The sequence below is a fragment of the Monodelphis domestica genome, chromosome 7, assembly GCF_027887165.1.
Source record: "Monodelphis domestica isolate mMonDom1 chromosome 7, mMonDom1.pri, whole genome shotgun sequence".
Taxonomy (NCBI): Eukaryota; Metazoa; Chordata; class Mammalia; order Didelphimorphia; family Didelphidae; genus Monodelphis; species Monodelphis domestica.
The window spans coordinates 105,414,631-105,434,887 of record NC_077233.1 but is presented as its reverse complement, the minus strand read 5'-3'; the positions used below and the strand labels follow the sequence as shown (position 1 = coordinate 105,434,887).

General features: G+C 33.7%; 1 pseudogene; it reads right to left on the bottom strand.

The window, feature by feature from the left end:
* LOC100022448 (cyclin-Q-like) overlaps positions 1-15,273 on the bottom strand; it is a 28,823-nt pseudogene extending 13,550 nt beyond the window's left edge.
* Positions 15,274-20,257: the final 4,984 nt, after the last annotated feature.

Here is a 20,257-nt window from a genome sequence, read left to right as displayed (position 1 = left end):
AAGTTTTCTGAAGTTATATGGCTCATGTTTTCTTCCTCCCTTCTTCTCAGAGAGCTGACAAATAACCCAATTGGGGTTATACATGTATTATTACACAAAACACACTTCTATATTATTCATTTTTGTTGTGTTTAGTCTTTGTTAAGTGTAAAAACCAAATAATCTTTAAGTGTATAAACCAAAGCCTCAAATCATATACCCAAATTTTAAAAAAAGTGATAATGTATTTTCATCTGCATTTTACTCCAACAGTTTTTCTCTGGAGATGGGTAGTATTCTTTTTTATAAATTCCTCAGAATTCTCCTGGATCATAGTATTGCTGTTAGTAGCAAAGTCTATCACATTTGATCATTCCACAACATTTCAGTTACTGTGTATAATATTCTTCTGTTTCTGCTTATTTCACTGTGCATCAGTTTATGCAAGTCATTCTAGTTTTTTCTGAAATCATCCTGTATATCATTCTTTATAGCACAATAGTTTTCCATCATGACCATATATCACATTTTGTTCAGTCATTCCCCAACTGAGGGACATATCCTGAGTTTCCAGTTCTTTGCCACCACAAAAAATACAGCTATAAACAATTTTGTACAAACAGTTTATTTTCCCATTTTTAAAATCTTTTTGGGATTCAGACCTAGTAGTGGTATTATGGAATTAAAATGTATCCATTCTTTTATAGCCCTTTGGACATAACTACACATTTCCCTCCAGAATGGATGGATCAATTCACAACTCCACAGCAAGTCATTAGTGTCTCAATTTTTTCACATTTCCTCTGACATTTATTAGTTTCCTTTACTGTCATATTGGCCCATCTGCTAGATGTGAGGTGATACCTAAGAGTTTTTTAAATTTGTATTTCTCTAACAAGGAGGGATTTAGAACATTTTTTCATGTGATTATTGATAGTTTTGATTACTTCATTTGAAAACTGCCTATTCATATCCTTTGATCGTTTAGCAATTAGGAAATAACTTCTATTCTTATAAATTTGACTTAGTTCTTTATATATTTGAGAAATAAGGCCTTCATCAGAGAAATTTGTTATAAAATATTTCCCCTGGTTTGTTGCTTCCCTTTTCATTTTGGTGGCAATGGTTATATTTATAAAAACAACAACAACTTTTTAACAACATAATCAAAATTATTCATTTTATGACTTGTAATGTTCTCTGTCTCTTGTTTGGTTATAAATTCTTCACTTCTTCATAGATATGACAGGTAAATTATTCCATGTTCCCCTAATTACTTGTAATATCACTCCTTATGTTTAAATCATATATCTGTTTGGACCTTATCTTGGTATAGGATATGAGATATTGATCTAAACCTAACTTTCACCCTACTTTTTTTCCCAATTTTCTATCAATTTTTGTCAAATATGGGATCTTTGGATGTATCAACCACCATATTTCTGTAGTCATTTATCCCAAGTCTCTTCTATTGGTCCAACTTTCTATTACTTAGGCAGTACCAGATTGTTTTGATGATTACTGCTTTATAGTACAGTTCACGATCTGGTATTGCTGGGTCAAATATCCTTCAAATTGTTTTTCTCTTAATTATCTTGATATCCTTGATCTTTTGTTCTTTCAGATGAATTTTATTATTTTTTCTAGTTCTATGAAATAGTTTTTTGATTGTTTGATTGGCATGGCACTGTGAATAAATAAAATAATTTAGGTAGGATCATTATCTTTATTATATCAGCATGACCTACCCATGAGCAATTAATATTTTTCCAATTGTATAGATCTAATTTAATTTGTGTGAAAAGTATTTTGTGATTGTGTTCATATAATTCCTGCATTTGTCTTGGCAAATAGATTCCCAGGTATTTGATATTATCAGGAGTGATTTTAAATGGAATTTTTCCTTCTAAATCTTGCTGCTGAATTTTGTTACAAATATAGAAATGCTGATGATTTATGTAAGTTTATATTGTATCCTGCAACTTTGCTAATGTTATTCATTATTTCAACTGGTTTTTAGCTCATTTTCTAGAATTCATTGAGTATACCATCATAACATGCACCAAGAATGATAGTTTGGTTTCCTTGGTGCCTACTTTAATTCCTTCAATTTATTTTTCTTTTCTAATTGCTAAAGATAGCATTTCTAGTACAATATTAAATAATAGTGGTGATAATCATTATCTTGCTTCACTCCTAATCTTATTGGGAAGGCTTCAGACATCCCCATTGTGACAAGGAAATCACTTTAAAAGACTGATATATATTAATTTAAGGTCGCCAAGGAATTCAGCTATGTAATTCCTAAATGAAAACTCAAGTCAGCAGTCAACCTTTTATAGAGTTTAATGACAAACAGGAGGAAGAAAGGTATTAGAGATAGAGAGAGAGAGGGAGAGAGAAAGGGGAGAGAAGGGAATAGGGCTTCAATACCCCTTCTGTTTAGGCTGGGCCAAAAGGCCCAAGCCCTTAGATAGCTAAGGCAAAGAAAGGAGATCAGTCCCCATTACTCACGTGACCAAAATGGAGAAACAGTCTCAGGGGCCTCCACCTCCAGCTTCCTTCAGAGCCAACTCTCAAAGCACCACCTCTCAGACCAAAAACTTCTCCAACCAACCCCCCTCAGTCCTCAGACCCCTCTATCTTTAAGGAAACCATCCAAGTTCCCTCCCCTCAGTTCTCACATCTACCAATCACTGTCCATGTCTTCCCTGTGCCAATGGTGGCTCTAGCTTAACCCAGGACTGCCCAGAGGTCTGTGGCTTTGCACATGTCTGTTGAAGGTCATATTCTCAATAATTAAATCTTGATCCTTTGCTGCAGCCCTTCCTAAATCCTGTTAGGACTGAGTGGGGTGGAAATTGTATTTTCCAAGACCTGGTTCTGTCATTCCAAGTATCTCTATTGTATCAATTCTAAAATCAATCATGACTCAAAGAAATTCCTGTTCTATGCTTAAGCATAGGTCAAAGCCCTTTCCATTGTTCAGCAAAAGGTTTCTGTCCTAAAGTAATCTTAGGAAGGGAGGAGGAGGAACCTCCCATGCCAATGGGGTTCACATTCCAATAGAGTTCCCACTCTGAATAGGAAATTTTTCAAGTATGAAATTTCCCAATGGTGAAATTTCCAACATTTATAAGTCTAAGAAATTTTAAGGTTTACACCATTGCAGAAGATACATGCTAATAGTTTAAAATCAATAATGCTTATTATTTTAAGGAAAGACCTTTTTTATTCCTATGCTTTCTAGTGTTTTCAATAGGAATGGGTGTTCTATTTTGTCAGTCTTTCTCTACATCTATTGAAATAATCATATGATTTCTGTAAGTTTGGTTATTGATATAGTCAGTTATGCTGATGGTTTTCCTTATATTAAACCAAACTTGCATTCCTGGTATAAATCCCACGTGATCATAGTGAATAATCCTTTTGTTATATTGCTGTAGTGTCTTTGCTAAAATTTTATTTAAGATTTTTGCATCAATGTTCATTAAGGAAATTGGTCAGTAATTTTTTCCCTCAGTTTTCAGTCTTCCTGGATTAAGTATTAGTACCATATTTTTGTCATAAAAAAGTTTGGAAAGTCTCCTTCTTTGCTCATTTTGCAAAAATGTTTACATAATATTGGGATTAATTGTTCTTTAAATATTTAATAGAATTCATTTGTGAATCCAGCTGGCCCAGGTTTTTCCCTCCTTGGGGAGTTCATGGATGGCTTGCTCAATTTCTTTTTATGAGATGAAATTATTTAAGCATTTTATTTCATCTTTTGTTAATTACAATGCCATTTATATGTTTTGTAAATATTCACCCATCTCACTTTGATTATCAAATTAATTGTTATATAATTGAGCAAAATAGCTCCTAATGATTGCTTTAATTGCCTCTTCAGTAGAGGTGAAATGGCCATTTTTATTTTTGATACTTATAATTTCATTATCATTCTTCTTTTTTTAATCAATTTAATAAATACTCTATTTTGTTTGTTCTCCCACCATAGAATGAGCTCCTTGTCTTATTTATTAGTTCAATAATTCCTTTACTTTCAATTCTATTAATTCTTCCTTTGATTTTAGGATTTCTAATTTATTCTTTAATTGAAGATTTTTAATTTGTTCTTTTTCTATTTTTTTTAGTTGTTTGCCCAATTCATTGATCTACTTTTTCTCTATTTTATTGATAAAATCATTTAGAGATATAAATTTTCCCCTGGGTACTGCTTTGGCTACATGCCCTCAATTTTGATATGTAATCTCCTCATTGTCATTCTCAACAAAATCAGTGATTATTTCTATGATTGGTTCTTTGACCCAATCATTTTGAAGAATTAGATTACTTAGTATCCAACTAATTTTTAATTTGCCTTTCTTTGAACCCTTATTGATTATAATTTTTATTGATTTGTGGTCCAAAATGTTTTTATAATTTCTGCTTTTCTGTATCTTGGTGTGAAGTTATTATGCCCTAGTACATGGAAAATTTTTTGTATATGTACCCTGTACTGCTGAAAAGAAAGTATATTTCTTTTTTATCTCTATTCAGTTTTCTCCATGTAATCTTTCAAAAACTTCATTCACTTCCTTTACTTTTTTCTCATTTATGTTTTGGTTCAATTTATCTAGTTGTAATAGGGGAAGATTGAGGGCCCCTACTAGTATATTTTTACTATCTATTTCCTTCTTAGTCTCTTTTAGTTCCTCCTTTAAAAATCAAGATGCTATACCATTTGGTACATATATGTTAATTACTGATATTTCTTCATTGTCTATACTACATTTTATCAAGATGTAATTATTTTCCTTATCTTTCTTAATCAGATCTATTTTTGCTTTAGTTTTGTCTCAGAGCATGCTTGCTACTACTGCATTTTTTGCCTCACTTGAAACCCAATAAATTCTGCCCCAGCCCCTTACCTTTACTCTGTATGAGTCTACCTGTCTCAAATGTGTTTTTTTTTGTAAACATGTGGTAGAATTCTAATTTTTTTTCTGTTCTGCTATCTGCTTCCATTCTGTGGGTGAGTTCACCACATATACTTTCATAGTTATGATTAACATCTGTGTATTCACCTCTATCATGTTTTCCTTTTTTAATCCTGCCTTTTCTCCTTTCACTCTATCCCTCCATACCAGTATTTTGCTTTTAGTCACTCCCTACCTTCCCCCTCTCTTACATTACTTGCCTTCTGACCATCACCTAATTCTCTATAGGGTCTTTTAATCCCTTCCTCCCCTCCCTAACTTCTCCCTTCTTTATATCACTTCACTGCCAACCCTTTATTATTCTCCTTCTACCTCTCTATAGGTAAGATAGGATTTGATACCCCAATGAATCTGACTGTTTTTCCCTCTCTGAGCTAATTACAATGAGAGTAAGTTTTAAGTATTACCTGTCACCACCCTCTTCCTCTCCCCCACAATAATAGCATTCCCCCCTGGGCCTCTTTATTTGATATAATTTAACCCATTTTACTTCTCTCTTCCCATTTTGCTTAGTACAGTCCTCTTTTTCACTGCTAGATTTTTTTACATATCACCCTAAATAACTCACTACCACACCTTCTGTCTATGTATATTTCTTCTAACTACTATGATAATAATAACAATATTTAAGAGTTACAGATGTCATTTTTCCATATAGGAATATAAACAATTCGACCTTGTTGAAATCCTTATTTTTTTCTTTTTCTTATTTATCTTTTTAGGTTTCTTTTGAATTTTGTATTTGGACATCAAATCTTCTATTAAGTATGGTCTTTTCTTCAGTATTGCTTGGAAATTTTCTATTTTAGTAAATGTTCATACCTTCTCCTGAAAGAATATAGTCAGTTTTCATGGTTAGTTGATTCTTGGTTGTAAACCCAGTTCACTTGCCATCCAGAATATCATATTCTAAGCCTTCTGTTCATTCATTATGGAAACTGTCAGATCCTATGTAATCCTGACTGGGGCTCCATAATATATGAATTTCTTCTTTCTGGCTGTTTGTAGTATTTTCTTCCTGGCCCAGGAGTTCTTGAAGTTGGCTATAGAATTAATTTGCTATATGGGGAATTGTAACTTGGGGATTTATAATGGGATGTCATCTGTGAAATATTTCAATTTCTATTTCACCCTCTTGTTCAAAAATATTGGGGCAGCTTTCTTGAATAATTTCTTCTTACATGATGTGTAGGTATTTTTTTTTGGTCTTGACTTTCAGGTAGTATAATAATTCTTAAATGTATCCCCTGAATCTATTTTCCAGGTCAGTTTTTAAATGAGATATTTCATAATTTCTAACATTTTTTCATTCTGTTGATTTAATTTTTTTTCTTAATGTCTCATGAAGGCATTAGATTCTATTTACTCAATTCTAATTTTTAAAAACTGAATTTCTTCCATGACATTTTGATACTTTTTTTCATTTGGTCTATTCTACTTTTCATGGCATTCTTTCCTTCATTGGATTTTTGGACTTTTTTTCCCACTGGTTCAATTCTGTTTTTTTTATGAAATTGTTTTCTTCTTTGGATTTTTGCGCCTCTTTTTCCATTTGACCAAGTTTGCTTTTAAAGTTGTTATTTTCTTTTTTGTATTGCTTTCATTTCTTTTTCCCATTTTTCTTCAACCTGTCTTTTTATTTTGGAATTTCTTTTTGAGTTCTTACAGAGCTTGAGACAAATTCCTGTTTTTCTTTGACATTTTACATATGGTTGTTGGATCTCACCATCCCCAGTTCTGTCCTTTGCTCTATGTACCCATAGGAACTTTTAGGAATTAAATGTTTCTTTTGCTTTTGCTCATTTCTCTAGACTTTTTCTTAGCTTGTAGACTGGGAATTCTCATAGATAATGATTCTATCTTCTCTCTTCTGCTTCTATCTTACAGGGTTTGACACTGTGAGCTATTTTGTCCTGGAGCTAGGTCTTCACTGCAGCAGTTCATACTGGAAGAGTTCCAGGAAAATATACTTCCAGGCATCACTATGGGCTGTTGCCAGGGCTGGGAACATCAAGGGGGTAGGTCTCTGGTGCTCTTTTCTTGGTGTAGTCCACATCTTGGGATCCTGAAGTTAACCTACATACAGTTGCGGAATCTGGTGCAATTGTGAGGGGAGGGGGGAGGGCTGTCCAGGACTCCACTGCATGCAATTTTGCTTCCATTTCCCCCTTATCTCATGAAAAGCTCCTCTCTGTCTTCCTTTCAAGTTGTGTTGAGTAGGAAAGACCCCTCATTCTGTCTTGATGTTTGTTTTTGACTACTTTCATTTTGAGGCAATTTTTAAAGATTGGTTTGAAATGATTGTCAGAGAAGTTTCAACTTTTTGCTGCTACTAAGCTGCCATCTTGCCAATTACCACACCCTTCCCCCCTCCCACCCAGTCATCTCAACTATTCTTAAGGGAAAACATGTCATGGTAGATATAGATCCTGTTTCAGTGGATTCAAGTTATGCCTACGCTCAGTACTGGCTGTGTGAGTATACAAATCACTTAACCTTTTGGTGTTACAACTCTCTAAAACCCTTAAACATCATAGAAGGTGGTGGTCTTAAATGATGTCCTTCATTTGTAGCTCTCTACATCAACTAAATCATGGGTAGAATAAAAAGAAACAATTTTTACTACATATCAAAATGTTGAGAGGTGGAATCACTTAAAGAAATAGAGTGAATGCCAGGATTAGGAAGACTTCATCAGCTCAAAATGCCATCTCTAACATTTTTAGTCATATATCCCTAGGGTTGTCACTTAACTTCTGGGGACCCCAAGCAACCCTCCAGGACTTATCCACTAAGGCAGAGATGGGTTGTGACTTTTGTTAATAGGAGTTCCTTATACTGAGAAAATTATGGACTGGGTTTCTCTGCTGGAACTATTGCCACCTGGGAAAGAAAACACCTAAATCAGGCTGCTTCAGGCAACTCTCTTGTCATGAGTGCCCCTTCCTAGTATTTGCTCTGCACTTAGGATAAAAATAGCAAAACTCACAGACATTCATTTCCTAGGGCAACATATAAAAGGGTATAGCTGCTATGTGGCCATACGAGCTGACCAAACTCCCAATGCAATAGAAATTTGCAGCTGATGATTAAGACATGGAACTTCTTACTATAACTGTAAGCTATGACAGTAATGCCTGGGGCTTTCTCCTACACACCACTCAGGAATGTTGGGGAGTCTCAGAGAGGTGATTCAAAAATATGATAAAGAAAGGAATATAAATTATCTTGTCATCACAAGCTCCCTGTGCTAGTGAATGAAGAGTCCATTTTCATTAATAGGTTCCAAACAAAACTTAAATGCATACAATACCAAGGGATTAACCAGAAGAAAAGGATTGGACTAGTTTAGAGTTGTCAAAGTGTTTAGATGTCATTTAGGCTAATTCCTCTCTGAGGATGCAAAAATTAATGCTGAGCAACTTGCTTAAGTTTTATCTAAGATTTGAAATGATGCCTTCAGACTTACTCATTTTCACCAAATTGATCATGATTAGTATACCAGTTAAGTTTATAAATGTGCAGAAATATCCTCTGCAACATTTAACAATTGGTCATTTGGTTTCTAGAACAAATAATTCAGTGCCTTTTGCATTAGCTTACTACTTGCTTATTTATGATGTCATTGTTTCATTTTTGTTGTCAAAGAATTTGGAATTGCAAGAGACTTTAGATAACATATAGGGTATTCTTTTCATTTTAAAAATTAGGAAACTGTGATATAGAAAAATTAAGCATTTTTGGTTACAGTATAATATCACACTAGTATTAAATAGCACACCCAAAATTTGAACTAAAATCCTCTGTGTCTATATCCAGTACCCTTTCTTCTGTATTATATGATAGTTCCCCCCAATATTGACTCAAATCTACCTCATCTACCTCTTTAAAATGTATCTATTGGCCATTTAGGCCAAGGAAAGCATGTCTACTCTGACTTCCACATGAGACTTCAAAATTCTTAAAGCACAAAAATTTCATTTTTCCATGTCTTCTTTTTTCCTATGGTAAACCACTTATTTCCTTCATCTGATCTTCTTATGGTATAATTTTCTTCTTCTGAGGTCAGCACACCTGGAGCCGACATAACACCAAATGAAAGAAAAAAAATCAAAACAAAACAAAATACCAGATAGAATACATTTTAAAAACTGTACTTACATGACATCTTACAAAGTGAAGAGAAGAGCAGAGCAAAGAGAATATTTTCCATAGTAATGGCAATAATGTACAGTGGTCAACTCTGAATGATTTTACTATTTTTAATAATACAAGTATCCAAGACAAATCCAAGGGGTTTGTGATGAAATAGGCTATTAATTGCTACAGAAGGAACTGATGGAGTCTGAATGTATATTGGAGCAAAACATTTTGCCCTTCATTTCTTTCATTAGTTTTTTTTCCCTTATATAAGCAATATGTTTCTTACAGCATGATGAACATAAACATGAACTGCTTGATAGCACATGTACAACTTCTATTGTATTACATATTATCTTGGGAAGCGAGAAGAAAGGAAGAGATAACAGATTGAAATTGTCAAAAATTATTGTTAAAATTATATCTACATATAATTGGCAAAATATGAAAAAATTAAGTTGATTAACAAAAAATAAGAAAGACAACATAATGAGCAAATCTGAACCACTTTAACTAAGTGTTTCACTATGGCCTTATAAAACTCACTTAAATCCACTCTTTGCTTCTAATTTAAATAGGCTTCAAACTAACAAGGTTTGATGATGAGTAATTATTTAATGAGATACTGTAAACAAGATAAAATAAAGTGGTCCTTTCTTTGGTAAATAGCTGTCCTGTGTTCATCTGGGCTTGTTTTCAGTACATTTGTTCCAGCTCTGTAAAACCTGCCAAACCTTGTATCTTTACTGTTATGTCATTGAGGAAAAGGGGCATATTTCTCCTATCATAATATACTAGTGGAAAAATTTAATAGAAGTATTTATGGAAGTTAAGGTAAAATTGTCAAGCAATGAGATTGAAGACACCTTAACTACTTATTAAAAGACTGATCAACCAGACTCAAGATGTGAGTTCAGAACTTAGTTGCCTGGACACTAGTCATAGCCAGGACTAGAAGATCCACTATTTTGCCTTCCCTATACTAGACAAACAAACAATAAAAGGCAGAAGAAAAAATTTATATAGATTCAGAACTATAGAGAATTATCCCTCTCATTCATTCTGAATGTCCTATGCCAGTCTTGCCCTACTCAAAGCCTTTATACATACTCTGACTGGAAGACGGTCACCTAGTACCATGACATTTTAGGGAAAATTATTTGTTTTTGGCAACAACACTCCTTCCCATTAAACTAATATTCATTAATCTCTTTTAAACAGTATCTCTAATTCTTTTTCATTAGCATTGCTTTGGCCAGATCCCTTACTGTTCAACTCCTCCTTCATGAAGTTACTTCTTCCCTAGGGCAACTAATCCTTATTCCTAGGAAATTGGTTATTAATCCCTGTAATACTGTCACCTTTCCTTCAAAAAAGTATGTGAAAAGAAAATTAAAAAAATAAGACTTCAATGCTTCCTTTAAACCATGGTGCATTTAAAGATTTTGCATATTTTGGGGAAGTTTGATATATCTTCTCCAGGCCTTTTTTGCTCTCTATAGTCTTTTAGGCATCTCCTCTACTAGTTTTCATAATTTTAAGTTGTTTTAAATATTGCAAAATGTGATTAGGGATCATCTGATGCAAAATTTCCAGAATCTATATTGGATAATTTTCTTAGACATGAGTAAAGTGTCTAGCACAGAGCAGGTGATCAGTAAATACTTGTTTAATGATCTACTGATAGTTATAGATAAAAGCTTATAAATCTAATAACCCAAAATATAACTTTTCAGAGTTATTGACCATTGGTCATTGGAAACATGTAAAATTTAATCTCCTTGATGACAGGGATAAAAATTGTTATTTTGACTTGGTAGCTCTAGCATCTAATATAAGAGAAGATTTGTCCATGTTAATTCCTTGTACCTAGAATTTAGGGGATTTAATAAATACTCTCAGTTCTTGATTGTAACAAAGATGAAGAGCTCTTGCCTTTTCTAAGTATTATATTCTGATTGAATGAATGAGTATAACAAAATAAAACCTACAAAGGAAACCAACAGATTTCTCTCTTGAATATCTTTCAAATAAGGATCTTACATACCTTCAGGAATTAGGAATCAGGAATTAGAGTATTACCATATTTTAAGATTCCCAGGTCTCAGATAGAAGTTCTCTCTCCTATCTAAGTAACTTATTTTAAGTATTATCTAACTGCTTCTAGGGACCTTCTCATATATGTAAATACTCAAGACTATATGAAGATAGCATTACAACATAGGAATGCTCTTATAATGGTCTCACCAAATTCTTCTATGTTATCAGGAAAGCTGCATTCTCACTCTAAATATTATTTTATCCTTTTTTGAAATGAGAATGTTGTACTTTTTTATCTCAAACATTCTTTTAAACCTTAGGATGAAAGAGGTCTGATTCATATGAAAGGGGCTTCATGCCTTAGCCTTAACTACCCTAATGATGAGGGATCTGGTCATAAAACAGGAAAAATACCATTAAAAAATCCCTTCCTTAGCAGAGATTCAATTATTATTTGTCATGACTTTCTTTTAGGGGTATCTTATAGTCCATGGAGGTTGCTCTTATCCAAAACAACAATACAGTTATAATAGGAATAAATATTATAGAGTGGGAAATGTAATATATTTGACCTGAAGAGTCCCAAGGACTAAATCATAACCCCATCAGTTACTAGCTAAATAATTCAGGATAATTCCTTTAAAGTTTATTAATCGAGATAATAATACTTGTAGAAATTCCCTCACAAAGTTCTTATGAGCATTTATCGATGTAAGAGATGTGCTTTAAAAGAATATAAAACCCTACAGAGATATAAAGAACTTTTATAAAAATGGAGTTTATTCTCTTTGATATTATTCAAATCACCATTTTTGTCTTTTTCTTGTGTAAGAAAATGTATATACCTACTCAGTATTCTATGATAAATGTTGCTCTGTCAGTACATTTGACAGCTTCAGTCTAACCCTAACCCTAGCCCTAAATCCATCATTTGTTTTATTTCATTTATAGCACGAGTCAACCAATCAACACACATTATTAAGGGTTTAGATTACTCTACTTACTCTGATAGGCACAGAAAATACAAGATAAGGACAGAAGAATCCATAACTTAAAGGAGTTTACATTATTTTGTAAGAGCACCATTAGTAAAAAAAATAGCTGTTTCAGGATGAAATATATGTTGAGTCTTAGAAGGAGATGAGGACTTCTAAAAGTCAGGATGAGAAACTATTTCAGACATCAGAGAAAGCTGATACAAAGACAAAGACAGGAACGATGGACTATTTTGTTCAAGTAGCAAAAAGAACTTGCTTTGCCTAGATTGTAGACTATGAAAAGGATGGTTACCTATATGGTCAGAAAAAGTATATTGGTAATATTTTGTGTAGGGTTCAAGTGACTACATTTTCTCTTTTTTATAGGTATGAAATTTTACTTTATTTCCCCCCAATTACATGTAAAAAGAGTTCCTGACATTTTTTCAAGGATTATTGGATTTCAAATTCTCTCCCTCCTTCCCTCCTCCAATCCTCCATTGCTGTTGAGATGGATTTTCATATGGATTTTACATGGGCAATCCTGTAAAACATTTGTCTGTATTAATCATTTTGTGGAAGGAAACTCAAATAGAAAAAGAAATTAAGTGGCTATACTAATAAAGACAGTGGTGGTAAAAGGAGGTGAAATTGGACTCTGAATCACAAGGCAAATTTTAATTATGAATTTTATGAGTATCTTATAGTTTTTGAGGAGAGATTTCCCTCAGGAGAGGAAGTATAATATCACCTAGGGAACAAGGCATGAATGGGCACATTATATGTGATTATTTAAAAAAATATTAGAATTGTTAACAAGATAATGTGGACAACACTTTTCCTTTGGAATATTCCCTTAGTACTTATGAATGTGTATAAATTTCTATATAATTTTTAGTATATGTCTAGGTGGAGCAGCTATATGGTATAGTAGATAGATTACTAAGGCCTAGAGTCATAAAGGTCCTATAAGGAATTAGAATTTAGGATTTAACTAAATATATGAGAATTTTAAGATAATACTGTGGTCATCAATTTTAAAATATCATAGCTCAAACCAAAATGACTTTTAGTAGTTTTATTTACAAAAATATGGAAGGAGTGAAAGTAAAGAAATATAGAAGAGGGTAAAGAAGCTGTCTAGGCTATCATCCTAAATGTTGCTCAAGTCCCTGAGTCAGACTGAGAGGACTTGTTAATTCTCAGGCAGAGGACCTAGTGATGAATTAAACAAGGGTTTCATCCATATTGCCTCCTCAAAGAGGAAAGCCTCTCAGGAACTAATCTCTCCAGAATACAGAAAAGGAGGGTCAACTTCTCACTCACCCAAGCTGAAGTTCCAAAGGAGGTGATCCAGGAGCAGTCTTACCAGAAGCAGTCCAAGAGCCAGAATCCCAGGTTGAAGTCCCAAGTCATAGCTCCAAGTCCCTGTCCAAGATCCTTCAAGCTGAAAATTTAGGGCAAAGACCATTTGGACAGGAAGTTCAGGCCCATTCATAGTCCTTTTTCCACTCACTTCCTGTCCCTTCCTCCACTTAATGGGGACCAATTACAGCTTCCAAATTGCCTAGCACTACTGGGGGTGGGGGGGGGAGTGTCTGTGGGATCTACTTCTCATCTTCTGAGGGTGTAAACTCTTATCAAAGAATTCACAAGTTTCTGAAGTTGTCACCCATTTTAGTTAAGTGATGTGGGAACTCCCTTACTTAATGTTAAGTAGCAGTGTATACGTTTTGTGTAGATTAACTCAAAATAGACAAAGAGAATAAAGAATTCCCTTTCACAGTTCATTTTCCTCAGTTCAAATCTGGCCTCAGACCTTTACTAGCTATGTGGCCTTGGGCAAATCACTAAACCATATTTGTCTCAGTTTGTATCTTTTATAAAATGAGCAGAAGAAAGAAATACCAGCCAAGGCTTCTGGAATTGTCAGCCACAGATGGTAAGGCATCAAGTAATTGCTCATAAGGAGATTATAGGGGCCTTTTGCTGACTCTTGGTGTTAGACTCTCATTGTATTTCCCATATGCAAAACCGGGTCACTAGTGCATGGTGGATAGTGAGAACCAGTCAGCCCACTATTCTTATATAGTCCAGATTGACTTTTTGATTTGATAACTCATTCTACTATGTACACTCACCAAATTCATCCTCTTTATATATTTTTCCTATACATTTCCATAGAGAGACTCTGTAGTCTCCTAATAAACTACTCAATATGTTTTGATGGTTTCAACATTATATCAGTCATAGCTCTAATACCTCCATAATAACACCAGAATCCCCATGCCCATACATATCTAACCAAACACTTGACCAAAGCTTATCCCTAGCAGGATATCTTGCTTCTTTCCAATAGATACATCAAAATGAAAGCACCTTCATTCTGCAAGGACTTCAGACATAGTTGTTCTTTGTGTTTTATATTTATATTCCATGATCTTCAGTATCTAATACTAGAACTCTGTTAGTAGCTACTAAACTATATTCTTATTTCCATTTTCTATATTTTTTTTGGAAAATTAGGCCTTTCTCATGTTATTAGTAAGATACCAGAGTGACATTGAAAGTAATAAAGACGTAGATAAGTTAAAAAATAAATTTCTGATGATGAATTTTAGGTACATAATTAACTTAGTGATGCAGTGAATAAAAATACCATTGTTTTATACCTTTGACCATGAAAAGTACTTGACTTGTTAGAGGAAAATAGGCTTAAAGCCATATGCTTTATGCAAATACATATAGAAATATGTTTCTTGGACAGATAAAGCTGATGTGGTCTGCCATTGGTCAGTAAGAGATAGTAATAGGAATAGGATCCTCATATTCTGAAATCTTGCATTTTCACTAGTTAACAATAATTAAATACTGACTACAACACCTGTAGTTTCAGTATTAATCAAATATGAATTGTAGATTGTTTAGTTTAAAATTCTATGCCAGGCATCAGCTTTGTACCCATTCTGTTTTATTAATTGTTTTATATTGTTCTTGTAAATAATTAATTACCTATAGTGGTCCTCCAACATACCATATGCCCTCCCCATGTTCCCATTTTGGAAGGGCATCAAGACCTCTTCCTGACAAATGATGGCAAAGTTAACTATGGAGGAACATAGAAACTGTGCACTGAGGCCTCCAATCTTGCGCATGCTCTTTATTCCCTACTATATACCTCCACTTGAGTTTGGAATGGGAGATGCTAAGCTACCAGATGTCAAAAAATATACCAACCCTGATACATTGGGTGTGGAAGCTGCCTACCCATGGTGGAAGTTGCCACTTCACAGAGGAAGCTTCATTCCTTGCAGGAAGCTGCCACCCTACTATGGAACTGCTATTCCATACTGTCAGCTCCAAAGAGGCTAACCTATTAGCACCTGGGCTTGTCCATTGGCTTTAAGGCTATCTGATTATTCCCCATAATATTTCACTGCTTTTGGGCTATTATACCACCATAAACCACTTCTTCAAATAAAAATTTTTCTTTATTTCTGAACTGAAAGGAGTTTGAGTCTCCCATTTTGGGGGCAAGACCCTGCTATAAACTTGAGTGCATTTCTCCCACATCAAAGCCACAACTATTACTCTTGATATTCCTCTGAGTATATATTAAAAGAAGGTTACAGAATAGAAAGAGGTATTCTCCTTAGTTATTCCTCATTGTATCTTGGAAGATGTCCTATATAACATCTATTTTGAAAAAGAATTTTGTTCAGATAATATGGTTTCTCTCATATTCAACTTTTCTGATGTTAAGGTTTTCCTCATGCTCAAATGTGTAGATAGCATTCTGTTTACATTGATAATAAAAATAATAACAATGCCATATTAACATGATTCATACCTTTTGAATGATATAAACCTGGAAAACCATAAGGGAAAAGGCAAGCCAATAAAGGTATATATTGCCCCAAAGATGACATTAAATTGTATGACTAGTACAATAAATATGTCTATCAGGGCATATATTTTGATAAGAGAAAAGTGGATGGATCATATTGGGGAAAAAAAAGATGGTACTTTGAGTTAATCCAAGGAGTTCCTTTCCATAAAATTCATAAAACCATTTATCAAGATTACCTATTCCAACATTGTAGAGAACTGTTTGTTAGAAAGATTTTCCTGACATCAGCCTTAAACTTGTCTCTTTGAACATTGCTACAAGTTCTTTCAGGGGTCAAAAGAAGAAATCTGTTTCTCATAACATGTATATACAGAAGTGTATATACACACATACTGACCTTAATATCTCATCATGATGCTATATGATTATAATTTAGTGATCCTCATTATATCAAAGGAATATAAATTCAAGGACACAAAAGTCACCCCTTAAGCAAGGATCCATGTAATTAGTTTCTGATATATTACCAACAATAACATGAATTTGTGAAATTGATAACAAACATATCCAAGAAAATGAAATGGGTTGATCAGAAAGTGACTTGAGAGATAATAAATGAGTACTTCTTTGTATATATGAAATACCAAAAGATATATAATGCTTTGGTGAGAATTTTTATGGGCCTCCAACTTTTTTTTTTAATTCTAGACCCCTTTAGAAATTTTGTTAAATCTATGGACTCCTCTAAATATTTTATTTAATGTAAATAATAAGATAAGATTAAAAAGGAAACATCCTAGTGAAACATCTATAGAAATAACTTAATTTAAAAAATTGAAGCTCACAGACTTCAGATGAATAACTTTTGATTAGAAAAAAAAAGACATGGAGAAGAACTATATGTGACGTGTGCATGAATAGTTTGTGATCTTTATTGGTGGACGAAGAACTCATACCATCTCAAGATGACCAAACTATTTAATTATGGTCTCCAACAGCAATGTGATATAAGATCTGTTTCTTGATGTTCTTAGCATTTTTAAATTTGATTATTTTAACCTGTATGATTTTCAGTTAACATATATTTCCAGGACTATATTTAGCTAGATTAGGCAGTAGATACAATGTTGCCAGGATCATACTCTTTCCAAAACCAAGTCATTCTTACTTGGTTATACCCAGTGGAACTTTTGTTCCAATGTTACACCTCCTTAGCAATGCAAGATTATCTCCATTGTATAATGTGTAAAAATGAAATTTTTGAAGACTGTTTTCTTTAAACCGTTGTTATCCCATTATGGAACCATATTTGGATTATATGTATGTTCAGGCTAAGATCTACTGCTTGCCTCAAACATTTGGGGGTTCTCCAGATATCTTCCACATTTAGCTTATCTTAGATCACATTCATCTTAACTTCTTTCTTATTTATTTTTTATTAATTTTAAATAGTTCTAAGAGGGAAAAATTAAAGTCCCCCATTATTATTATTTTGTTTTCTATTTATATCTGCAACTCATTTAGTTTTTTCCTTTAAAAATATGAATACTACTCCACTTGGTGCACACAAGTCAATACTGATAATTCTTCATCTATAGTACTCCCCAATGTAACATAGTTCACCTCCCACTGTGGCAGCAAACAGAGATTCCATTCTCCTGAGAGACACCACAGATGCACAAGGTCCTTCCTAATCCCTCAGCAACCACACTCACTAGTGTATATGCTCCTTCCTCACTCTTTCTCTTCTACTTCTGTGGCAGTTAGTAGTGAGGTTTGAGTTTCTACCCTTATGGCCTGATGCTCTTTGACTCCATGGCTTTCATTATTTACAGTGGGCCAGTGGGTCTCTGGAACTGAGGGACCCTCTGCCATAGTTGCTCCCAGGGCCTTCTGCTTGCCAATTTCATTGGTATCATTCAGGATGCAAGCACGGGTGCTCATAAAATAGAGGGTGAGGGTCCTGACCCCAGTGGGCTACCTTGTTAATTACACTCTGTTTTCTGTATTCTTGCTCCCAGAGCCCATGGCTATGGGTCTGAAGTGAAGGATTTCAAAAATCTTCCTCCCTAGTTGTTCCTGGCTTTACTCCCAATTGCTTTCCATTTTTGCCACTTTTAGTATTGATTTTCTAGTTTCTAGAGGGCTAAGAAGCTTCACATCCTATTTCACCATTTTCTCACAATTTGAGATAGACATGGGAGGCAGAGTATTTCAGCTCTACCTAAAGAGTTAGATATTGGAAAAAAGTAAAACATATTTGTGAGATGATAGAGATAACAGTTAGTACAGGTAGGTGGCTCAGTAAATAGAGAGGCAGGCCAAGAGATGGCAGATCCTGGGTTCAAATCTGACCCCATAAAATTCTAAGCTGTGTGACCTAGAACAAATCACTTAACTACAATTTTCTAGCCCTTACAGCTATGTTTTAAAAGTCTCAATTTAGCAGTGATTCTAAAATAGAAGGTAAGTATATTCAGTATATTATATGAAAGATCAATGAAAAATAAGGTAGAAAAGAAGCAAAAAAGGGCTTTGAATTTAGGGGCTAGGACTTTTTAAAAAACTGATAAGCAATAGATACTGTTACATTTTGTTAGAAATTTAGCACTATGATCCTGTCTGTGACCCAGTAAGAACAATCTGACTTTTGATTTTCCTTCTATAGTCCTATAATTGGAATTTGAAGGATGGATTAAAGGAAGAATAAACTGGGAATTCTCATTAGGTGGCCCCTGGAATAATCCAAGTCTAGTAGATAACAGCCTTTTTGAGGTAAGAAATGTAAAAGACTGGAGACAACAATAATATAGTAATGAATATGTAACTCCACATCCATAATTTCAGTTTTTTCGTAGAAGTAGTTCACAAAAATAGTGTGTAACAATTATGCACCTGCACTTATTATTAAAATAGAAACAAGAAAATCTACAAGTAAGCACATTTAAAGGATTCTATTTTCACATAAGAGAGAAATAGTGGAGTACTGAAAAGTGTAGATTAAGCTCATATTCTATGCATAAAACAACATGATGTTTCCAATCTTATATTAAAGAAAAACTAATGAAAATTATATTTGAACCCTAGCTACATTATGTATGAAGTTGCATAGTAGTTTCAATAAGATTCCTCCTCAGTACAAATGAATGAAAATAGTTTATTAGCATGAATATCTTTAGATAACCTTTTTGCTTAAATTGTTTTCAATTTTTACAAAAGGGTAATTACCATTTACATAACACCAAACAAACTATATAAGTTTTTTCTTGCTTTAAAATCAGTTTCAGTTCTATCTCTGATATTAATGTACTTTAACTATTTCCATTCTTATAAACTTATACTGTTTCTCTCTTAATAACTACTCAATCTCTTCTAAGAAATTATTTCCAAGCTTTTGTCAGTCCTCTTACTAATTACAGATGCCTTGAAATGTTGAAATACTTTGGTATAGTTAGTTTTATCTTCTATTAAGGCACTCTTCAAATGCCTTATCTTGGTTTAGAGGTGACCTTGTATTCCCAAAGGCTAATCCACTTGAGTATATAATTTCACAAGCTTCCACAAGTTGGAAAATTTTTAAATATGAGCCCAATTGTGAAGTAGTATTGATAATAGTCATCTGAAGAATGGCCTCACTAAGCACAGAGAGAATCATTGCCTATTATGGGATTTCATTAATGTATCTCTACTTTGCCTTGTCATAATAAACTAAAAGCTTCTAATTAATAATTAATAGGGATAAGGGGTTTAGGGTTATCAATATCTCCAACATGTGGGTTCAGAAATTACTTAAGTATTCTACAACTCATCATGGATTTAAACAGGAACTCTTTATTTGTGAATGAATCACACTCAATTAAAAATGTGTTCCTTCCTCATGAAAAGAAAACCACTTTCTATGAGATTTAGAAAATATAGAGCCTGGCAGATAAGATGTTGCTCTCTCAACCCTCACTCCTCTAAGATTTAAGAACTATTGGATCATACCATAAAAGATGGCATTGCAAAAAATAAAAGCAATATTTGCATATCCAGCTCTTCTGGTGTTTTTGTCTTGATACTGCTCTCTTCTTTCCATCAAGTCAGGCAGGTAAAATAAATTCAATTTCTGTCATGTCCCTTTCCTGTGAAAGGAAATTCTTGGTTCTCTTTGCCTATTCTGAGTTTACACTTGTGAAAAGGGAATCCTTTATTCTCTTTGCCTAGTTGGAGTTAAACTTTGGTTAACACTAACTTAAGTACCTCACTAGATTGTGAAGACAGGATTAACTCTCCTTTGGCTACCTTTT